The sequence below is a fragment of the Rhineura floridana genome, chromosome 10 (assembly GCF_030035675.1).
Source record: "Rhineura floridana isolate rRhiFlo1 chromosome 10, rRhiFlo1.hap2, whole genome shotgun sequence".
Lineage (NCBI taxonomy): Eukaryota > Metazoa > Chordata > Lepidosauria > Squamata > Rhineuridae > Rhineura > Rhineura floridana.
In genome coordinates, this window is record NC_084489.1 from 47,482,094 (window position 1) to 47,503,251 (window position 21,158).

Sequence of the window (21,158 nt, forward strand, 5' to 3'; positions counted from 1 at the left end):
TATGCTGCTCTGGGCATCCAGGACTCCAGCACCCTGTCATAAGAACATCGGAAGTTATACTGAGTCAAACCATTGGCCCATCTAATTCAGTTTGGTCTATGCTGACTGGCAACAACTTTCTGTTACGCTGTGTGTAATTGTGTTGCTTAATTTCGTTTAAAGCAGCACCACAGCAGCAGAGTAACAGCAGATGTTGAAATGTGAGTATGCCAGCGTGTACGTGCATACATTGTAGATAGAAAGGCAAACCTAGTTCTAACTAACTAGCTAAGTTGGAGGCATAACACCCAGGTGTAGGAGTTAGCCCCGTGCTCGGAGAGAGCAGAGACAAAGGGATGTCTCCTCTCTCCTGGACAGCCGGAGAACAAAGAAAATGGCGGAAGGAGGAGGGGCAGGTAAGCTTCCCTAAAGACGTCACAGTCTAGCCACACAAGGAAGTCAGTCAGAGCATCACAGGTAAAAGGTAAACAAACCTGTCCATCTGGAGGACCCTAGCTCTATCTTCCTTCTGGAGCACAAACAAAACAACAAAACAGGAGTTGCTCTTGCCCCATTTCCAACACTTCCCAGGTTTCAGGCAGATGTCTCTCCCAGCCCTACCTGGAGATACTGGGAACTAAACCTGGGACCTTTTGCATGCAGAGCATGTGCTGTACCACTGAGCTATAGCCCCAGGGGTGCAGTCATCCAGGGTCTCGGGGGTCTTAGACCCCTCACTTTTTTGGGGAGCAGAGTCCCTATGTCTCAGCATCCTACAAGCCAATCAGCATGAAAGGGGAGTGTGTTAGCCACTGAGAAGAGACTTCTAACATGCTTGCTTGTCCTTTCCTGCTGATTGGAGACAATCAGAGTGAAAGGAGGTGAGTCAGCCACTGAGAAGACTCTTCTCAGTAGCTAACACTCCACCTTTTTATGCTGATTGGCTCCTAGGGACAATGGAGAACAACTGAGTGAGGGGGCATTGCTGTGAGGGAGTGTGGCATGACTATCATGAGGAGACCCTGCACTTCTGAATTTGCTACTACATTGCTGTATAGCCTTTCCATGTCAGAACTGTGGCACAGTGAGTTGACTCAGTGGGCTCATTGCAGGCCTCGGAGCTCTAGCAATTTCCCAATCTGACAGGCATCAGGTGCCACTAACTGTGAGATTAAATGTGTTTGCCTTCTAAAGCACAAGTGATACGTCCTTTTATGATGGACAGAAAGACTGGGCAAAAATCTGGGATTTCTTGTTCTTATCCCAAAAAGCTTTTCATCATTCTATTGCAGAGCTTGTTTTTACTGGGCTATTCAAACCAAGTGCCCCAGAGCAAGACAAGCCAGAACTGAAACTAAATTGCATTCTTTCTACAACAACAACAAAAAGGAAAGAGTTTTGTTTTACTTTCAGTTATGTAATGTAGCCGGATTTTTGTGGCATATAAACAATTTTTTTAAAAAGGAAAAAAAGCTTCTTATGCAACATATACAGACAGATTTCTTTAAAAAAAATCCAATCAAAACAAGAGGTTGTTAGGCAAGATTCTGAGTTACCTATTTTATATAACTGAGTCATTGGTGTGCTGGCTGGCTTCAGAAGCATGCACCTAGCATAGAATTAAGTCTTCACTTTGCAATAAACAGAGGCAGGTTGGTACATATTTCAGCTCATATTGTCACTGGAGCTTGAAAGGATAATGGCAAAACACATTTAAGCCCTAAAACAATGAACTCTCACATGGAGACTGCAATTACCATGTTAAAGGTTACCTGCAAAACAAAAACAATTGTACGTCTGCACTTTTACAGAATCAAAGCAGGTACAGAAAGGGCTTGGGATTTAGAGCCATTTTAAAAACATTGATCTTTAGCTTGGCATGTTGTGCTTGAAATTCAGTCTGTAGTAGCTTACGAGAGAACTAAACAACAGGAGAGCTAAGATGACACTGAACTATCAATGCAGCAAATGAAAAAGAAGGCACATGTAACACTGTGGCGAAACTTGTGCTCCTTGATGTTGCTGGAGCACAACTCCCATCATCCCTGACTATGGAATATGCTGCCTAGAGCTGATGAGAGAGGAAGTCCGGTAACATCCAGAGGGTCACAGGTTTTCCACCCCTAGTGCAAACAGGAACACAGGAAGCTGCCTTATACCAGGTCAGACCATTGGTTCATCAAGCTCAGTAATGTCTACACTGACCGGCAATGGCTCTCTAGGGTTTCAGGCAGGAGTTTCTCCCACCGGGGAGATGCCGGGGATTGAACGTGGGTCCTTCTGCATGCAAAGCAAACGAGAAACTGCTTTGCATGCAGATGAGAAAGAAACTTGGGATGCTCTGCCACTGAGCTACAGCCCTTCCCCAAGAAGCTGCCTTATCCTGAGTGAGATGATTGGTCCATCTAGCTCAGTACTGCCTACACTGACTGGCAGTGGCTCTCCAGAATTCCAGACAGGGTTCTCTCTCAGCCCTACTTGGAGTTGCCAGGGATTGAACCTGGGACCTTCTGCATGCAAAGCAGATGCATTTGTCTCGATATCTAGATTCATCTGGGTGTTTCAGAACTCTTGCAAAGGCAAAGAATAATAACTAAGCCAAACAAGGGAGGGTCCATAGCTGTGTGGCAAAGCACCTGCTCTGCAAGCAGAAGATACCAGGTTCAGTCTCTGGTATCTCCAGTTAAAAGGATTGGGTTGCAGGTGATGAGGAAGACCTTTGTCCGAGACCCCAGAGAGTCACTTCCAGTCAGAGCAGGTAACATTGGTTAGATGGTCCAGACTATAAGGTTGTTTCATCTGTTTGTTGCTATCAGCAAAGAAGGAGGTTAACACGGACATTGGCAGATCTGATTCAATGGTATCATCTCGTGTTTTCAGATGGCTTGCTGTTCAGCATGCTCAGAACAAAGGGCCATCTCTTCCAAGGGTTGTAACTGGGATCATGCAAGCAATGCTCCTATCTTCAGGCACAGCTATCTAGAGAGCACAGTCTCATGCATGGCTGCTACAAAAGGAGCTATTTCCCAGTGTTCGAGAATACCATAGGAGATGTGGAACTGAGATCTTCTCTATTCAGGATTATAAAAGAACTCAGTCCCGCTCCCAGTTCTACCTCCCTTCATAGGTAAGTGATCACACTCACACATTCTTACTCACTCACTCACTCTTACTTTTGGTGTGTGAGAATTCGTCTGAGGTGGAGCTGGGAAGACAGCGAGGCTTGCCTTACTCTCTGTGCTAAATCCAAAGCCTAATGCGGATACAAGATCTGTTGGAGTGTTAATGCAGAGAACCCTTCCATCCTATGCTGGAAGCAGAAGTAGATCTGTCTCAGCTCTGTCCCCCAGATTTCGTGGCACTGCAGCAGCCTAGATACAGGGGGTGCAATTGTCTACAGGAAATCCATCTCTCCTGTCAGGTATCCAGTCCCTAATACCTCCAGCTTTGAGTGTGTGCGCCTGGCATTAGGTCAGAGAGACAAAGTGGGGATTCTGCCGGTGTACCATCCACCTCGTTGCCCAGCTGTTTCCCTCCCTGAACTGGTGGTGCTGGCCTTGTCATTGGTGTTGGAGTTCCCCAGGCTGGTTGCACTGGGTGACTTCAACTTACACGCTGATTCTGGGCTCACAGGTCCGGCTCAGGACTTCATGGCCGCCATGACAACCATGGGGCTGTCTGTCATATCATCTGGACCATCACATGAGGCAGGACACACACTTGATCTAGTGTTTTGTTCAAGAAAGGAAGAGGATGATCTGAGGGTGGAGGGGTTCTCAGTGACTCCATTGCCATGGACAGATCACCACCTGACAAGGTTTAGGCTTTGTGCCCCTGGTTACATTTGCAGGGGTGGAGGGCCAATTTGGATGGTCCGTCCTCAGAGACTTATGGATCCGGATGGTTTCCTGAATGCCCTGGGGAGTGTTCCCAGTATGGCTGGCGATACTGCCAAAGCCCTGGTTAATCTCTGGAATATGGAGGTGACCTGGGCGGTGGACGCTATTGCTCCAAAGAGCCCTCTTCCACCAGGGAGAGCTCATATAATATACCCTGGGCCTGATGCAATGACAGGGACAATGGCTAGAGTGCCAATGGAGAAAAACTCAATCTGCTTCCGACTGAACACAGGCTAGAGCTCATTTTTGAGCCTATCATATGGCAAGTGATGGCAGTGAAGAAAGCTCACGTCTCTGCCACCATTGCATCCATTCAGTGTTGTCCGGTGATGCTTTTCCGGGTGGTCTGGGGTCTTTGGGGCTCTGGTCCTGCACTGGATCCTGAGTCCTCAGCTGCTTGCTGTTTCAAGTTTGTGAGCCACTTTTCAGATAAAATTGTCCACATTTGGACTGACTTGGACTCCTTATTAACTACAGTTGTGCCAAATGTCCCCGAGGCTTCCTCTGGTTATTTTTCTATGGATACTTTTCAGCTTGTAAAGCCTGAGGATGTGAACAGGACTCTGGAAGAAATCATGAATGTGCAATCAAAAGGATGTCTGGAGGGGTCTACAGTCCATTCACTCACACCCCAACAGCATGTAGTTTTGGCATAATGCCAACTGTGCCATCCTTCTGCTCTTGGCTAGAAGAAAGCGTAGCTTCCCCAGTTCATGTGTTTAAATGAAAAAATTGTGCAGGGTCATGACAGTCAGTCCAACTGTACTTTTTTTATACTCCCCCTATAAGAGACATTGGAACAGAAAGCACCTCTGAGGCTTACCCTTTTCCCTTTGTGCTGTTGGCAAGCTCAGTCTTTTTTGCATCTGGAAAGGAACTAGCTTTTTTAAAGTCTCCCAATGTCTACCTCTAATTTGTAGCTTGCTGCCCCTCTAAGCTTTGTTCATATTAGTATGCTGGTCAGGTACGCTCTTATTGACAGTTGTATGAAAGAATCAATGGCAATCCACTTTGAACACTTTCATCTTTGACTTTGCTCTTTTCTTTTCTAGGGATTTAAGCATTGCCATTTTTGTGCTTCTTCCATTTCTTTGGGCATCTAGAAGTGTTGGTTATTAGGGTTTAGGAGACATTCACATCTTATGAATTCACAAATATTCTGTTCCCACTGAACGGCATTGAGTCCAAACAGCTGTTGTGGTGCATTAATCATATGCAGCTCTGATTTCATGCAACAGGCCATTTTTTATGCCACTGGAAACACCTCTATATGACTTTGTTGAATGGCATGAAGAAAATAGTGTGACTCTCTGTGATCCCCCTGTAAATGTTGTACAGTAATTATGGTAAGTGTCGGTTTTGTAGGGTAATTGTGGTAAGCAGAGTGAGTGAGATGGGGGAGTACATGGGTTGGAATGTTGAAGAATGCTGAGTTGTGATTGGCTGAGCGTCTGGGTGGTTGAAGGTATAAATGAGAGAATGACGGTTGGTTAGTTATTGGTTCTAGGTTTTGGAGGGGTGGATTTGTGTTAGGGGGGTAGTGAGGCAGGTTTTAGGACTGAGATATATAAAGAGAAAACTATTATATGTAACCACACGCATGTTGACTGAACTTAAAGTAATCTTGTTTATTCCTTGTGTTAATAAATAAATAGTTTTGGTTTAACAACACGCGTGATTCTTGGCTGGGATATTAGAGACCAGAAGGGTGGGCAGAGCAAATATCAAAGCTGGGAACAGTATCAATAGTGGCAGCAGGGAAGCGATAGTGTAACAACAGCAGGTATCCAAAGCAACTCAGGGCTGTAATCTTTTAAGGCAGAAAGACACAGGGGGGTTGTGGCCTTTAAGTGCATCCAGGTACTACATAGCAATCTGTGGAGGAGTCTAAGGCACAGTCTCAGGGCAGTATCGCATTACAGTTTCAGGTGGTGGCGCCTAGTAGTGGGGTCATGAGAGACCTGTGCTGGGGCCAGTGTGAGAGATCCATTACGAGACCACACCCTGAGTAGGGGTCTGACACCCTCCTTTACGCAAATGCCCTGGAATGCGATACCATTCAGAGTCTTCATAATTAGAAGACTGAGAACACAACCAATCCCTTTTAGTTCGGGAACTAATTATGGTTAGTGTTACATTTGCACTTGCATTTTGGGCGCTAAGCCAAGCCACAGTTTGCACGAGAAGCAGGTTTTTAAACTGTCATTTGGGATAACTATGGTTAGCAAAAATGCCAGTGCAGATATAGCACAAAGCATAGGTTGCTCTGAAACCAAAAAGACGCCAAATGCCAAGGTGAAAGAGGAGGAACAAGGAAGATGGAAGGAGTGTGACAGCTCACAGGGAGCTTCCGGGATGTCAGGTAGCATTATGTCTGCACTAGGCCAATATGTCAGGGTTTGGGAAAGAGCTGTAGCTCAGTGGTAGAGCATGGATGCAGAAGGTCCCCGGTTCAATCCCCAGCATCTCCAGGTAGAGTTGAGAGAGACCCCTGCCTGAAATCTTGGAAAGCTGCTGCCAGGCTAGATAGTCTGACTCAGTACAAGGCATCTTCCTATGTTCCTATGTGGAGGAACCTATGCCCTCCAGATATTGCTGGACTCTTTCCCATCAGCCCCAGGCAATGGTCAGGGATGAACATGGCCTATCTAGCCCAGCATCCTGTTCTCACAATTGCCAACCAGGTGCCTCTGGGAAGCCCACAAGCAGGACCTGAGTGCAAGAGCACTCTCCCCTCCTGCAGTTTCCAGCAACTGGTATTCAGAAGTTTACTGCCTGTAACTGTGGGATCAGAGCATTGCTGTCATGGCTAGCAGCCACTGATAGCCTTATCCTCTATGTATTTGTCTAATCCTCTTTTAAAACCATCCTAGTTGGTGGCTGTGACGCCCTTCCCTGGCTCTCCCTGTCAGGTTCCTACCTGCTCGTGGCTACTGCCTTTCACTAGGCACCACCAGGGACTCCACCAGTCCGGACTGTCCTTTTTTATGGTTTCTCTGTCCGCTCTAGCACAGATCTCAATAGATCCCCCTGCTAGGCAGCACCACCAGTCATGTTCTACAACCAATGTTCCCAGAGACCTTGCCTGAGTCTCTCTATCCGGTTACATTCATGACTGCATGCCTATGCTGTCCCCAACCCCCTTGTATCAATGCAGATAACTCATAACTCGGGGTTGCTCTGGATACTTATAATGTTATCTTCTCCTCTTCACCGCTGCCACCATTTGTTACTGTTTCCCTTCAGCCTTGGTCATTACCTTACCCTCCCTTCTGGTCTGTGAAACCCCAGCCAAGGATCAGGCCTTCGGTAAACCAAATAGTATTTATTAAATAACAGGGATAACAAGATAACTTTGATAATGATCTACAAGCTTATGGTTTCATCTATTACTGTGATATTTGACTTATTACTAATCCGAACTCCACCTCCCTCCTTCTCCACACTCTCCTGACATACACCAACTCACACCCACCTGCCAACTCCACCAAAACAACCCACTCACGTCCACCCAGATTCAACTGCCATCCTTCCATTTATACTCTCAGCCATCCAAACACTCAGCCAATCATCCAGCATTCTACTGCTCATTTACTCCCCCCTCTTCTTTCATTCCACTTACCATGTATCTTCTATACAAACAGCACTTACCATATATACATTAATACAGGAACATCACATTCCCCCCCCTTAAAAATAACGGCAGAGTATTATTCCTGCTCTAGGATTCATACGCCGCGTTAACAATAAAACCAAGTCTTTATGGGGAAAATGTCTTTTTTGTTCCTACGTCTGCGTCACGTCACTGCAGTCCCAGCCACCTGCCTTGACAGTCCATCGGCCAATACATTGTCCTTGCCTTTTATGAACTGGAAGTCCACTTGATAGTCTTGTAGGGCCCAGGACCACCTCTGCAGCATAGTGTTATGGTTTTTCATAGTCTGTAACCATAACAAGGCCCGATGGTCAGTCGTCACCGTAAATCTTCGTCCCCACACGTATGGGCGCAACTTGTTCAGTCCCCACACGACCGCTAGGCACTCCTTTTGGACCGACGAATAGTTTTTCTCCCTCGGCGTCAGCTTGCGACTCAGATACGCCACTGGATGTCTGGTGCCTTCTCTCTCCTGCAGCAAGACGACTCCCAGCACGAGGTCCGACGCATCCGTAGCCACGATGAATGGTTGCTCATAGTCTGGTGCTATTAATATAGGTCCTTGGCACAAGGCTTGCTTCAGCAGATCAAAAGCCTTCTGACATTCATCCGTCCATACCACACACTCAGAACACCTTTTCTTTGTGAACTCATGCAAGGGGGTTGCTATTTCCCCAAAATCTTTCACAAACTTTCTATAAAAAACAGCCACACCCAGAAATGCCCTAACTTGTTTTTTAGTTAAGGGGATAGGCCACGATTGTATTGCCTCCACCTTGCTGCATAAGGGGGTGATTTTCCCACTCCCCACCTTATGTCCTAAATAGATTACTTCCTTCAGCCCAAACTGGCATTTCTTAGCTTTTATTGTGAGGCCTGCTTTTCTTAATGCCTCTAATACTGTTGTGAGGTGTTGGACATGCTCAGGCACCGACTTGCTAAAAATGGTCACGTCATCGATATAGGCCACTGCAAAATCTGACATGCCTTGCAACACAGTATTAATTAGCCTCTGAAACGAACTTGGTGAGTTCCTTAGTCCCATGGGTAAGGTCACAAACTCATATAACCCATCTGGTGTACTGAAGGCAGTTTTGGCTCTGGATTGCTCGTCTAGTTCCATTTGCCAAAATCCCTTACAGAGATCTATTGTAGAGATAATGGTTGCTGCCCCCAATAACTCTAACATTGTGTCTACCCTAGGCATAGGATACGCATCTGGGACAGTAATTTTATTGATTAGCCGATAATCAATGCAAAATCTTGTCGTTCCATCTTTTTTCGGAACCAGGACAATACTTGAGGCCCAGGGACTGATGGATTCCCTGATCACTCCTAGTTCCAGCATCTCTTCCACCTCCTTTTTGATCTCATTCAAAACTTTCCCATTCACACGGTACGGCACAGATCTGATTGGGGCATGATCTCCAGTATCAATGGATGTTTGGCTATACTGGTTTGGCCAGGTTTATTGCTAAAGAGATTCCCATAGTTTTTCAAAACTCTCAGAATCTCTTCTTTTACTTCCTCCTTCACCTCCTCTGACCATTCCAATTGATCTACCCCTCCTTTGTCTTTGCTTTCCTGTACCAAATCCGGAAGTTCAGGCCCACTTCCCTCAGGGAATAAGGTAACATGCAACACCTTTGCATCCCTGGTATGGTAAGGTTTCAACATATTTACATGAATCACTTTGTTTTTGTTTAATTGGTCTGTGGTAATTTCATACGTCACTGTGTCAAGCTTTTCTCTTATGGTATATGGTCCCTCCCAGTTAGCCTGTAATTTATCATGTTTCCTGGGTATGAATGCCATAACCATATCTCCCACATCATACACACGTTCCCTGGCTGTTCTGTCATACCAGTAACTTTGCTTCTCCTGAGCTTGACTCAAATTCTTTTGTACAGCTTCCATCATCGATGTTAATTTGCTACGGAAGTCTAATACAAAATCAACTACAGATGTTTTGTACTCTCCCAGGGTTCCTTCCCATGAATGTTTTAACAGTTCCAAAGGTCCCCTCACTTTTCTAGTGAACATCAGTTCAAAGGGTGAGAAGCCTGTTGACTCCTGAGGGACTTCTCTATACGCGAATAAGGAGCACCCCAAACGTTCATCCCAGTCTTGTGGGTGATCTTGAACATAGCTTCGTATCATGCCCTTCAGAACCCCATTGAATCTGGTTCTGTATTTGCTAGGAACTATCAATTGCTTCACTGGTTCGCATTCATTCTTTCTCTCAGCAGGCATCCACAGTCTATATAAAATCCCATTCTCACACACAATTTGATTCCTCAGCTTGTCAGTAAAGGGAATCTTTTGTGTCAGGGCTTGCTCCTTTATTTGCTTCAAACTTGTATCCCTATTCAGTTCTTCCCTGAACTGCTCTGCTTCTTGACTAGAGACCATTTGATACAAGTTGTTTCTTTCATCAGGCCTTCCAGGGGTTGCTATGGTGACCGTAGGCTCGAAAACAGATTCCACCCTGTTTCCTTCAGCCCCTTTTAACATGGCTTCTGTTTCTCTGCCAAGTTGTCCGGTTACCACATATATTTTTCCTTGTGCCCCCATTACATCTCTTCCCAGTATCACTGGTTCTTGTTGTTGGGCATTAATACCCACTTTATATTTTCCCTCTTGGCCTCTCCACTGCATTTTCACTAGGGCCATGGGTAAGCTTTCTGGTTGACCCCTCACTCCTTGGATAGTCACCATTTCCTGAGGTAATATTTCCTCAGATTTTATTAAATCTGGCCTCAGTAACGTCTGAGCGGCACCAGTATCAAGCAATGCCCAATAATTTGCCCCTTGTACACTCACTTCCTCTCTCAGACTTGAATCAAGGTCTTTTACTTCTGTCCAGTTTATCTGGCAAAACTGAACCTTTTTCGTTGTTAGATCTTTTGGTTCTGTTTTTACTGCCATTGCCTGAACAGTATTACTAATGGGATTGGCAACCTCATATTGAAAACGTAGGTGCCCTGGTCTACCACATTTATAGCATAATTTCTCCTCCATTTTAGGGTACACAGATCCACTCTGGGGTGTCCTGTGCCCTTCAGATTTTACTGGAGGACTCACTCGCTGTGGTACCACATCCTTTCTGCCGCCATTATATGGTCTGGGTTTAAACTCTTGATGTTTTCCCCACCCAGCCAGTTCTATTGGAGGCAAAGTGATCCGCCATCTCTGCGGCCTCCTGCACCGACGTAGGGGAACGGTCTTTGACCAGGAGCCTTATTTCTGGTGGTAACTGATGGAATAATTGATCCAGTATCATGAGGCTTTTCACCTCTTCCACTGACTGAGCTTTGGCACTACTCATCCACTTTCCAAATATATCCATCAACTTTGCTCCCAGTTCAACAAAAGACCTCCCTGCTTGGATCTGACAGTTTCGGAATAACTTTCTAAAATAGTCAGGTCCCAGTCTGAACCTTTTGTATACTGCCTCTTTAAACTCGGCATATGTGACGGGCTTGTCTGAGGGGAAATATTGGTATACTTCTGCCAACTCCCCCTTGATCAAGTTCGATAAATATTGCATATATTTATGCTCCGGTAGCCCCCACATTTGAGCCGCTTTTTCAAAAGTGCTGAGGTAAATTTGTGGATCTTGTCCAGGCTCAAACACTGCAAAATCTTTTGGTGTAACCTTTATCTTTGTTTCATTTCTGTCCTTTCTTGTTTCATCAGAATGAAACTTCTCTCTTTCAAATTTTAACTTTTCCACCTGTAATTCAGCATCCAATGCTCGTTGCTTCTCCCTCTCCTCAAACCCCATTCTCATTCTCTCAATTTCCAACTCCCTCTGTTTTTCCTTCTCTTCCGTTTCAAAGACCCTCTGCTTGTCTTTTTCCTCAGCTTCAAAGACCCGCTGCTTTTCTTTCTCATCAGCCTCCCTCCTCAATCTCTCAGTTTCCAACTCTCGCTGTTTTTCTTTCTCATCAGCCTCCCTCCTCACTCTCTCAGTTTCCAACTTTAACTTCTCTCTCAAATACTCTATATAAGCGGGATTGCTTGAGTATCCTTCTGGGGTCTCTTCCCTGACAGGTTGTTTTTGCTGGACAGTTGTAAAAGCTATTAGTGCTACTCGCAATTCGTCTACTCCTTTACCCTCGTGAGGTAAATTGAATGTTATGCACTTCTCCACCAGCTCCTCTCTTTTCATCTTTATATATTCAGCCATGTTTTTGGAGTTCACTCACTCTTTGCCACACACTCTTTGCCAGTCATTCTCACAAGTAATCTTTATTTGTTATTTCTGTTTGCCACACCACTTTTAGGGATTCTCTAGTATTCAAATCTGGATTCTCTGTTGTTCGTATCCCACCACTACAGCCAACACCTGTGATGCCCTTCCCCGGCTCTCCCTGTCAGGTTCCTACCTGCTCGTGGCTACTGCCTTTCACTAGGCACCACCAGGGACTCCACCAGTCTGGACTGTCCTTTTTATGGTTTCTGTGTCCGCTCTAGCACAGATCTCAATAGATCCCCCTGCTAGGCAGCACCACCAGTCACGTTCTACAACCAATGTTCCCAGAGACCTTGCCTGAGTCTCTCTATCCGGTTACATTCGTGACTGCATGCCTATGCTGTCCCCACCTCCCTTGTATCAATGCAGATAACTGCGTTTTACCAACTTCGGTTGGTAGCCCAGCTACGTCCCTATTTGGGTAAAGAGGACCTTACATCAGTGGTACATGCTCTGGTAACCTCACGTTTGGATTACTGTAATGCGCTTTACGTAGGGCTACCTTTGAAGACAGTTCGGAAGCTACAACTAGTGCAAAATGCGGCGGCCAGATTGCTGACAAGGACCAAGCGGTCCGAGCATATAACACCTGTTCTGGCCAGCTTGCACTGGTTGCCAATATGTTTCCGGGCTAGATTCAAAGTGTTGGTATTAACCTATAAAGCCTTATACGGTGCGGGACCACGATACCTTGCGGAACGCCTCTTCCGATATGAACCGGCCCGTGCACTACGTTCTGCTACGAAGGCCCTCCTCCGGGTTCCAACTCACAGGGAGGCCCGGAGGGTGATGACAAGATCTAGGGCCTTCTCAGTGGTGGCCCCCGAACTATGGAACAGTCTCCCTGAGGAAGTACGCCTGGCGCCGACTCTGCTTTCCTTCCGGCGCCAGGTCAAAACCTTCCTATTCTCTGAAGCATTTTAAGTTACATTGATCTAATTTTAATAATGTTTATTGTATTGTTGATTGTATTTTAATATTATTTTGTTATTCATTGTATTTTTATACTATTTTATGTTCACCGCCCAGAGAGCTATTGCTAGTCGGGCGGTATATAAATTTAATAAATAATAATAATAATAATAACTCGGGGTTGCTCTGGATACTTATAATGTTATCTTCTCCTCTTCACCACTGCCACCATTTGTTACTGTTTCCCTTCAGCCTTGGTCATTACCTTACCCTCCCTTCTGGTCTGTGAAACCCCAGCCAAGAATCAGGCCTTCGGTAAACCAAATAGTATTTATTAAATAACAGAGATAACAAGGTAACTTTGATTATGATCTACAAGCTTATGGTTTCATCTATTACTGTGATATTTGACTTATTACTAATCCGAACTCCACCTCCCTCCTTCTCCACACTCTCCTGACATACACCAACTCACACCCACCTGCCAACTCCACCAAAACAACCCACTCACGTCCACCCAGATTCAACTGCCATCCTTCCATTTATACTCTCAGCCATCCAAACACTCAGCCAATCATCCAGCATTCTACTGCTCATTTACTCCCCCCTCCTCTTTCATTCCACTTACCATGTATCTTCTATACAAACAGCACTTACCATATATACATTAATACAGGAACATCACAGTGGCCACCACTACCATCCGTGGGAGCAAATTCCGTTGTTTAACTACACACTGTATAAAGACGTACTTTCTTTTGTCAGTCCTGAATCTCCCAACATCCAGCTTCACTGAATGTCCATGAGTTCTAGTGTTATGAGAGAGGGAGAAAAGCTTTTTCTCTATCCACCTTCTTCATGCCATGTATGATTTTATACAGTTCTATCATGTCACATCTTACTCGCTTTTTCTCTAAACTAAAAAGCCCCAAATGTTGTAACCTCTCCTCACAGGTGAGTTGCTTTATCACCTTGATCATTTTGGTTGCCCTTTTCTGAAACTTTTCCAGCTCTACAATATCCTTTTTTGAGGTGAGGGAACCAGAACTGTACACAGTGTTCCAAATGTGGTCTCACCATAGATGTGTATAAAGGCATTATGATATCAGCAGTTTTATTTGCAATTCCTTTCCTAATGATCCCTAGCATGGAATTTGCCTTTTTCACAGCTGCTGCACACTGGATTGACATCTTCATCGAGCTATCCACTACAATCCCAAGGTCTGATGGGAGTTCTAATTCTAGATGCCAAATGCATACTCCAGCTCCCAGTCTGATCACCAGTTTAAGACTTATGTAGCAGAGGGACTTTCCACACCACATTTTTCCTACAGGAATAACATTTGGTGCCCCGTCATTTCCCACTTCTTGTCACAAAGAAGCAACAGAACATTCATAACACAGTGAACTTGTGGGTGTCTGCCCAATCCATCCCTAAACCCTGGAGCAGGGTGCCTAATGAAAAAGTTGGAGAACCTTTGGTGCAGTGACACTCTGAGAAGAGGGGGAGATATGATAGAACCAACTTCTCTAAGCAGCTCATGCAAAAGACAAACAGGTGATTTGCCTGCAGTGTTCACCTTCGCTTTTAACTTGGGGCAGTGTGCACACTGCAGATCAAAAAGAAAAAGGAGTGGGCCAAATGCCTTCAAATCATTGTTTAATTAATTTCTTTTAATTCAGTCTCACCCATCCTGATGTCTTCGGACCCATAACTACATATATAAAACAAGTAAAAGTAAAACAAGTAAAATCAGAATATAATTCTCTTCTCATTTAGCCCCAGCCTCCAGATGAAAAGATCCTACAGTTGGTTCCTTAGGCTATAATCCTGTATATATTTACCTGGGTATAAGCCTCATTAAACTCAAAGGGGCTTACATATGAGCGGATGTGCACAGGATAGCACTTTACAGGTACTCAGACCAGGTGTGTTTTCAAGCCTCCTGCAGATAGTTGTGAAACTCTAAACAAACTTAGCTGGTGCTTTGAACACTACTTCCAGTGGGGAAGTATTAACGTTCAAGTGATATACAACAGGATTAAACAGTACACACACAAAAACATGCTCCCAAGACATAGTAATACATGACTGAGTTTTGCTTTTCTCCCCTCAGCCGTACAAGATGGAAGAGCTTTCATAAACCTCATCTCAGAAGATCTTTCCAAAAGGAGTTCTGCACTTCTGGAGGCCTAGGGGCGCTTGCACCCTTGTTTACATAATCAAAGAAAGGAAACCACTTTTCAATAAAGTAGTCACTTTTCCTAATTTCCTTGAGGAATTTTCTATGACATGTCAATCTTTTGGATAAGATGATCTTCCAAACATGGTTGATCCACTCTCCACTTGTAGGACCCAACTAGAACTTCCAATGTGCAGAAAAGTCTTCTTAGCTTCAGATATTTTTAAGCTGACCCTGTATTGCTTATTCTTTGTTTTTTATCTGGGTGGAACATGCCCTGTTTCTTCATCCGCACCTCTCACTGTACAACAATCCTTTTTTAACCATTCTAATAAGTCTCTTCTGAATTGTTCCAGTCTATTATCATCTTCCTTCATCTGCGCCACAAGAATCCAGTAGAATATTCCACATGAATCTAAATGAAACTGAAGATATTGTTATTAGCTATTCTTATGATTAATAAAGAACCTCTCTTTTTTAATTTTAATTAAAGAGCCTTAATTAAAGATTAATAAAGAGCCTCTCTTTTTTTTTTAAAGTACTTGTTGGAAGAAAAACAAACTATAACTTCCCAGATCTGTGACCCAGTGCTTCTGTTTCTACATTCTAAAAATCGTATTAACTGTTAACCCTTTTCCCACATGTGATGCTTAAATTAGTTTTTGCATTTCATTCATTTCTAATATTTAGAGGAATTTATGCGTTTGCTGTGGACTTGCCATACTTTGTTCAATCTTTTGAAAAGGGGGGCATCCATGGGTGCCCCCAGATTGTCAGTATTTTGTGGGAGGGATTCAAGCACATACCAGAATGTTAGGGTTATGCAATTAAACTAAATTAAAGCATTGCATCTCCCCAGTGCAATAAATCCACTGTTAAAAAAAGGACTTCTGTGGTTTGGAAAGGTGGGGACACACATTAAAAAGTGTGGGATGAATTTATAATGGGAAGACATGTTAAGCAAATCAAGATGAATGTAGGACAAATGCTTATTGTTATACAGCTAGTCCATAAACAAATCAGAACCAGTGCTCAATAAAGATTGGTCACATCCACACCATACATTTAAAGCATATTAGGTTGTATTCAACCAACTAAATCCTACTCAGAATAGACCCATTAAAATTAATGAACCTAGGTTTGTCATGTCTATTAACTTCAGTGGGCCTACTTTGAGTAGGACTAGCAGTGAATACCACCCACTTAAAGCACACAACTTCCCCCAAAGAATCCTGGAAACTGTAGCTTACCCCTCACAGAGCTATAGTTCCCAGCACCCTTAACAAACTACATTTCCCAGGATTCTTTGGCAGAAGCCATGTGCTTTGAACGTATGGTGTGAATGTGATAGTCTACTCACCATGTAAGCTTTGTGCAAGCAAATCAGTATGTATGTTGAATAAACAGGTTGTCTGCATGTCACATTGTCATCAAATTGTTGTTCTGTGTTTTCCCTGTGGTTCTTCTGTCTTTTCTCAGAAAGCAGAAAATCTGACTTTTTTAAGAAGAATGGAATAATTTCTCAGTCTTCATAGCTGTAGATTGCTTTAGCACTATTCTTTCATCTTTTGTTATTTTGCCATGTGTAGTGATGCATTGGGCAGGTGAGCCTATTGCCACACATGTACTTTTAAATTTTGGAAAAATACTGCTAAGGCACCTTATTAGGGTATGGTAAAAGGGTGTTGTCTGAAGGCACATGAAGCCACGACCTTGCTTATGCATGGTGTGAAGAAAGTGGATAGAGAGGGGAAATCCTCTCTGACATCACTAGAACTCGTGGACATCTAACGAAGCTGAATGTTGGAAGATTCAGGACAGATAAAACAAAGTACTTCTTCATGCAGCTCATAGTTAAGCTATGGAATTTGCTCCCAAAAGAGGTACGGATAGCCACCTACTTTGATGGCTTTAAAAGAGGGTTAGACAAATTCATGGCTGATAAGGCTATCAACAGCTACCAGCCCCAATAACTATGTTCTACCTCCACTGTCAGAGGCAGTATGATGGTAATCATAGGTGGAGAGAGCACTGTTGCACTCGAGTTCTGCTTGCAGGTTTCCCGTGGGCATCTGGTTAGCCACTGTGAGAACAGATTGCTGGACTAGATGGACCCTTGGCCTAATCCAGCAGGGCTCATTTTATGTTCTTAATCTAAGCAGAACTGGGCTTGGTTAGTATTGGGATGGGAGACCTCCTGGAACCACATTTACAAAACATTGGGTTCCATGATGGTAAAAAGGGTGGACGTTAATGCAGAGCTTGGAAAAGTTACTTTTTTGAACTACAACTCCCATCAGCCCCAGCCAGCATGGCCATTGGATTGGGCTGATGGGAGCTGTATTTCAAAAAAGTAACTTTTCCAAGCTCTGCATTAATGTAAGAAAATAAAAAAGGTGATTGCATACTGCTCCATTCTTTTCAAAGAAGCTCACTTCTCTGCCTGCTTCACTCTTCCCTCAAGCAGATGATTCTGAACAAGATGTGTACTGCAATGTATCTCACTGTACTCTTTCTGACTGACCAAGCCGCCACATGAAAAAAATCTGTTGCATTCCTTGCATTGTGATATGCAGGAGAGAAGTTCAGTTAGTTCTGAACCAGATAATATTGTTGATTCCATTTTTGTTTTCCCACAGTAAAAACTAGAACTAGAGATTTATGAATCCTGCTCACAGCCACCTCAGTAGGTAAACTATCTAATGTTAAGTATGAATCATTTGAAGGCAATCCTATTTTGCCAAATTACTTATCATTAAATGATCCTATGGCCTGTTAAATTAGTATGTCTGCTCCCAGTGTGTCTGCATGGGTGTTTGTTTGTTTTTTTAACAACCGGAGGAGCAATCACATTGGAAAGGAATGGCCTCATAGGTGTAAATATTCCCCTATTTGGGAGAACCAGAACTCAGCTTGAAAATAACCCTCCTCTGGATTATCACAATTTAACTACAGCACTGTAGGAATGATACATACTAATTAAATAAGATCAGAGAGTCTGTTTCCTCCCTTCTAGCAACAGACACCAAAAGAAAAACAGAGTCTTCCTTGAGAGAAACACTAACTATATTCTGCACAGCGCTATAATCAAGAATGGTTATTAGAAGGCATTAGGCTGAATTGAGACCAAGCTAGTTGAAGGACCATCTCCTCTTATGTGAATCAGGCCGTCATTTAGGGTTGGCTATTGTGCACCTCTCAAGTGGGCCTTTGCCTGGCTTGGTGGTAGAGCACCTGCTTTATATGCAGAAGGTCCCAGGTTCAATCTCTGGCATTTCCAGATAGGGCTGGAAACGTCCCCTGTCTGAAATCTGCTATCAGTCAGTGTACATGCACCAATGGTGTGACTCAGTATATGGCAACTTCCTGTCTTCCCAAGGTTGATGGCAATGCACAAGAATGCTTTCTGGGTGATGATGTCTTGTAAGTCTGTCTTGATGATGATGTCTTGATTCTGCTGCCACTTAATATATTGCTAGCGAGTGCTGCTTTTCGTGCTCTTGAGGGGGTTTTCTTTGCTCCTGTTTTTAAGTTTCCTCCCAGGCCTTCCACTACCATCTGGTTAACATAAGTGCATACCATTATGTCATTGCATTCAGCCTTTCCCCACCCCCACCCCCAGGACAGGAGCATGAATACGTGACATCACAAATGTTATTTAACAAAAGATTTCTAAGGAGACACATCAGGGAGAAGAGGTGAAGGGGAGGTGCCAATCAGCAGTGTTCAGGCATTCATAGAAATGTATCTTTTTTGATCCATTAGGTTGCCTCAGTATCATGGATCTCATCATCTGTCTATGAAGGTGAAGAACCCTTAGTGGGAGGGCCAGCCCTACCATTAGTCAGAGTGAGGAAATTGCCCAAGGCTGAAATTGTCAGAAGGCACTTCCAGCCATTCTTCCTGATTTCCCTGGCCATTCCCATCAGTTAGAGATCAGAAGAGCTGTGTATCACAAGCCTTTCAAGTGTCCCCTAAACTAGCTTGGTGGCCTTAGGAGGACACTATCCTATTGACCTTGTTGAAGTAAAATTTAATTGCCAGTCCTTTCAGCTTCTGTACATGGAATAGGGAGCCTGGCGCCATCTTTTCCTTTGTCTTCAGCGGCAAAATGTCTTGGGCTAGCCCTGCTTGGTGGAAAAAGTGAGTACTTAATGAAAATTGCTTCATGGTAAAACAAAGGCTGTGGCTAGCTGTACTTCCAGACTACGGCAAACACCACCAACCTCAGTTATTTGAAAGATGAACTGAAAGGCTCATTACTTATCAAACTGTCAAACTTTACTTCAGCCACCACATCTATCATTTCATAACTCTGACACAAACTTAAAATGAAGCAGTGGACTCATCAAAATATCAGGCTTCATCCACTGACATCCATTAACATCGGGCACTGCGATCCACACCTGTCAGATGGGAAATTGATGGAGCTCCTCAACCCTTGTCCTCAAACCATGACCTGTGTCCAAAGCACTTTAATCTCCATTCCCCCACCCCACCCCCACCCCAAATGAGTATGCTACAGTGCAGAACGTATCCCATGTCAGAGCCTTTAGAGGACAGGCAAGAATCTGGCCAGCCAAAAGGTGACAAAAATGACAACTCTCCAGATGCAGTTTCCAAGGCTCCATTGATGGGGCCATGAGGTTAAACAGAGTCATACCTGATGACAGACTGTTGAAATGCAATAAAAAGGTGTCTCAAAAATGCATTAAAATTCTGGGCTATGTTTCCTCATATATTTTAAATGCATGTTTTTGTGTTTCTTTTTAAAGCAACTAATTATTATTTTATTACTATTACTATTTTTTTTAAAGCCTGAATATTTTACAGCATAGAGCCAATCGACTGGGTTGCTTTTTTTTCTTTTTTCTTTTGTAATGGGGAAAATCTGTTTGACAGTTGCGTTGTAGCTTACCCAGGATATATTTCTCAGAAACCTATCAAGTTACTGAATTAGTTGGCAAAGGTGGGTCAAGTCAGATATATTTTAAAAAATACTATTCAGTAGATACGCACATAGCAAAATCAAAAGGAAATCGCCTTTCTAAGAATACTAAAGGAAATGTCTTCATTTATTTATTCAGAATACTTATATCATGCTTTATAGTTCCGATTGGCTCTCAAAGTGGCTTACAAAAAAATCTCACCATAAAAACGATATCCAAGTTTGGTAGCACAATGTCCCAATGGTGACAGGATTATTCTGATGGCATTTCCTGCCTTCATTCTTGGACCCCACCAGATATCTTTTTTATTGGGCATTTCTGATGATTTGTGTTTTTATCATGGCAGTTATACATACGGGATCCCAGTTTCAAACCTGTTTGTGCCTGCAAAAGGTTTGGGGTGGACATACTGCTTTGTTTCCAATCAGTGCACGTCGTGTAGCTTCCTGCTGAAATCATGTCACATTTTATACCACTCATGTCCTGGGGGGTGGGGGACAGTCATTGTCCCAATTTTGTTGTGCTGTATTGCAAGAGTGCCCCTCTAGACAGCAATCAGGTAGTAACATTAGGGAAGTATTGCAATAACATAATTACATAATCTAATAAAGCAGAACAATGTGTGGACAGTCCAGTATAAATCCACCACTAAAGCACTATGATTGCATCAATGACATATTGCAGAATCCACCTGGAAACAACACCAGCAGTCTGGAGGGGACCTTTGTCTTCCTTGGTGTTGTTCTCTGAGGTAAGGAAGGGGAACCGATCAGCTGGATCTCACTTAGACCATGATGGAGGCAAGTCTTCCCTTGTTCAGGCTAAAATTAAATACTCATAATTCAGTATATAATACCTGTTACTCTTGTTAGAAGGGAAAACCATATTAGGAAGGCATCAGCAGCAGGCTTGGGGGAACCTCAAGGTAAGGTTTGCAGAAATACAAAAAACATTTAGGGGGAAAAAGACACTAAGGGGAGGGGACACCCCCCCCAAAAAAGCCCAGCCCAATTACAATTTAGTATCTTCAGTAGCCATGGAATTATAACTGTTGGGGGGATGAACAGAAAACCAGGGGGCAAGGGAATGGAATGGAGTGGCTGGAATCCTGAACAGCAGCTCTCAACACTGCAGCTTTTCATCTCAGTTTGCTTATAATATTCCCCATTACAGTAACACCCTTGACCTAAAATCATACCTCAAAATGCAACAGTTTTTCAACCCTTCAGCATTGTGAAGGATTCAAGATTAGAGATACTGAGCACTGACTTAGGATGTAAGTTCCTGCATATAGGTGGAGAATGTTGCCATGAGGAGCCATTC

General features: G+C 43.7%; 1 long non-coding RNA gene across 2 annotated transcripts in view; it reads left to right on the forward strand.

The window, feature by feature from the left end:
- Nucleotides 1-19,395, forward strand: part of LOC133365021 (uncharacterized) — a 34,385-nt gene extending 14,990 nt beyond the window's left edge. Inside the window, exon 3 of one of the 2 annotated variants that reach the window (XR_009758088.1) lies at nt 18,652-19,395. This is a non-coding gene — a long non-coding RNA (uncharacterized LOC133365021). Of the gene's footprint in view, nt 1-14,820; nt 15,277-18,651 lie in introns of those variants that run through there. The other variant, XR_009758087.1, reaches the window with a different exon arrangement.
- The last annotated feature ends 1,763 nt before the right edge of the window (nt 19,396-21,158 follow it).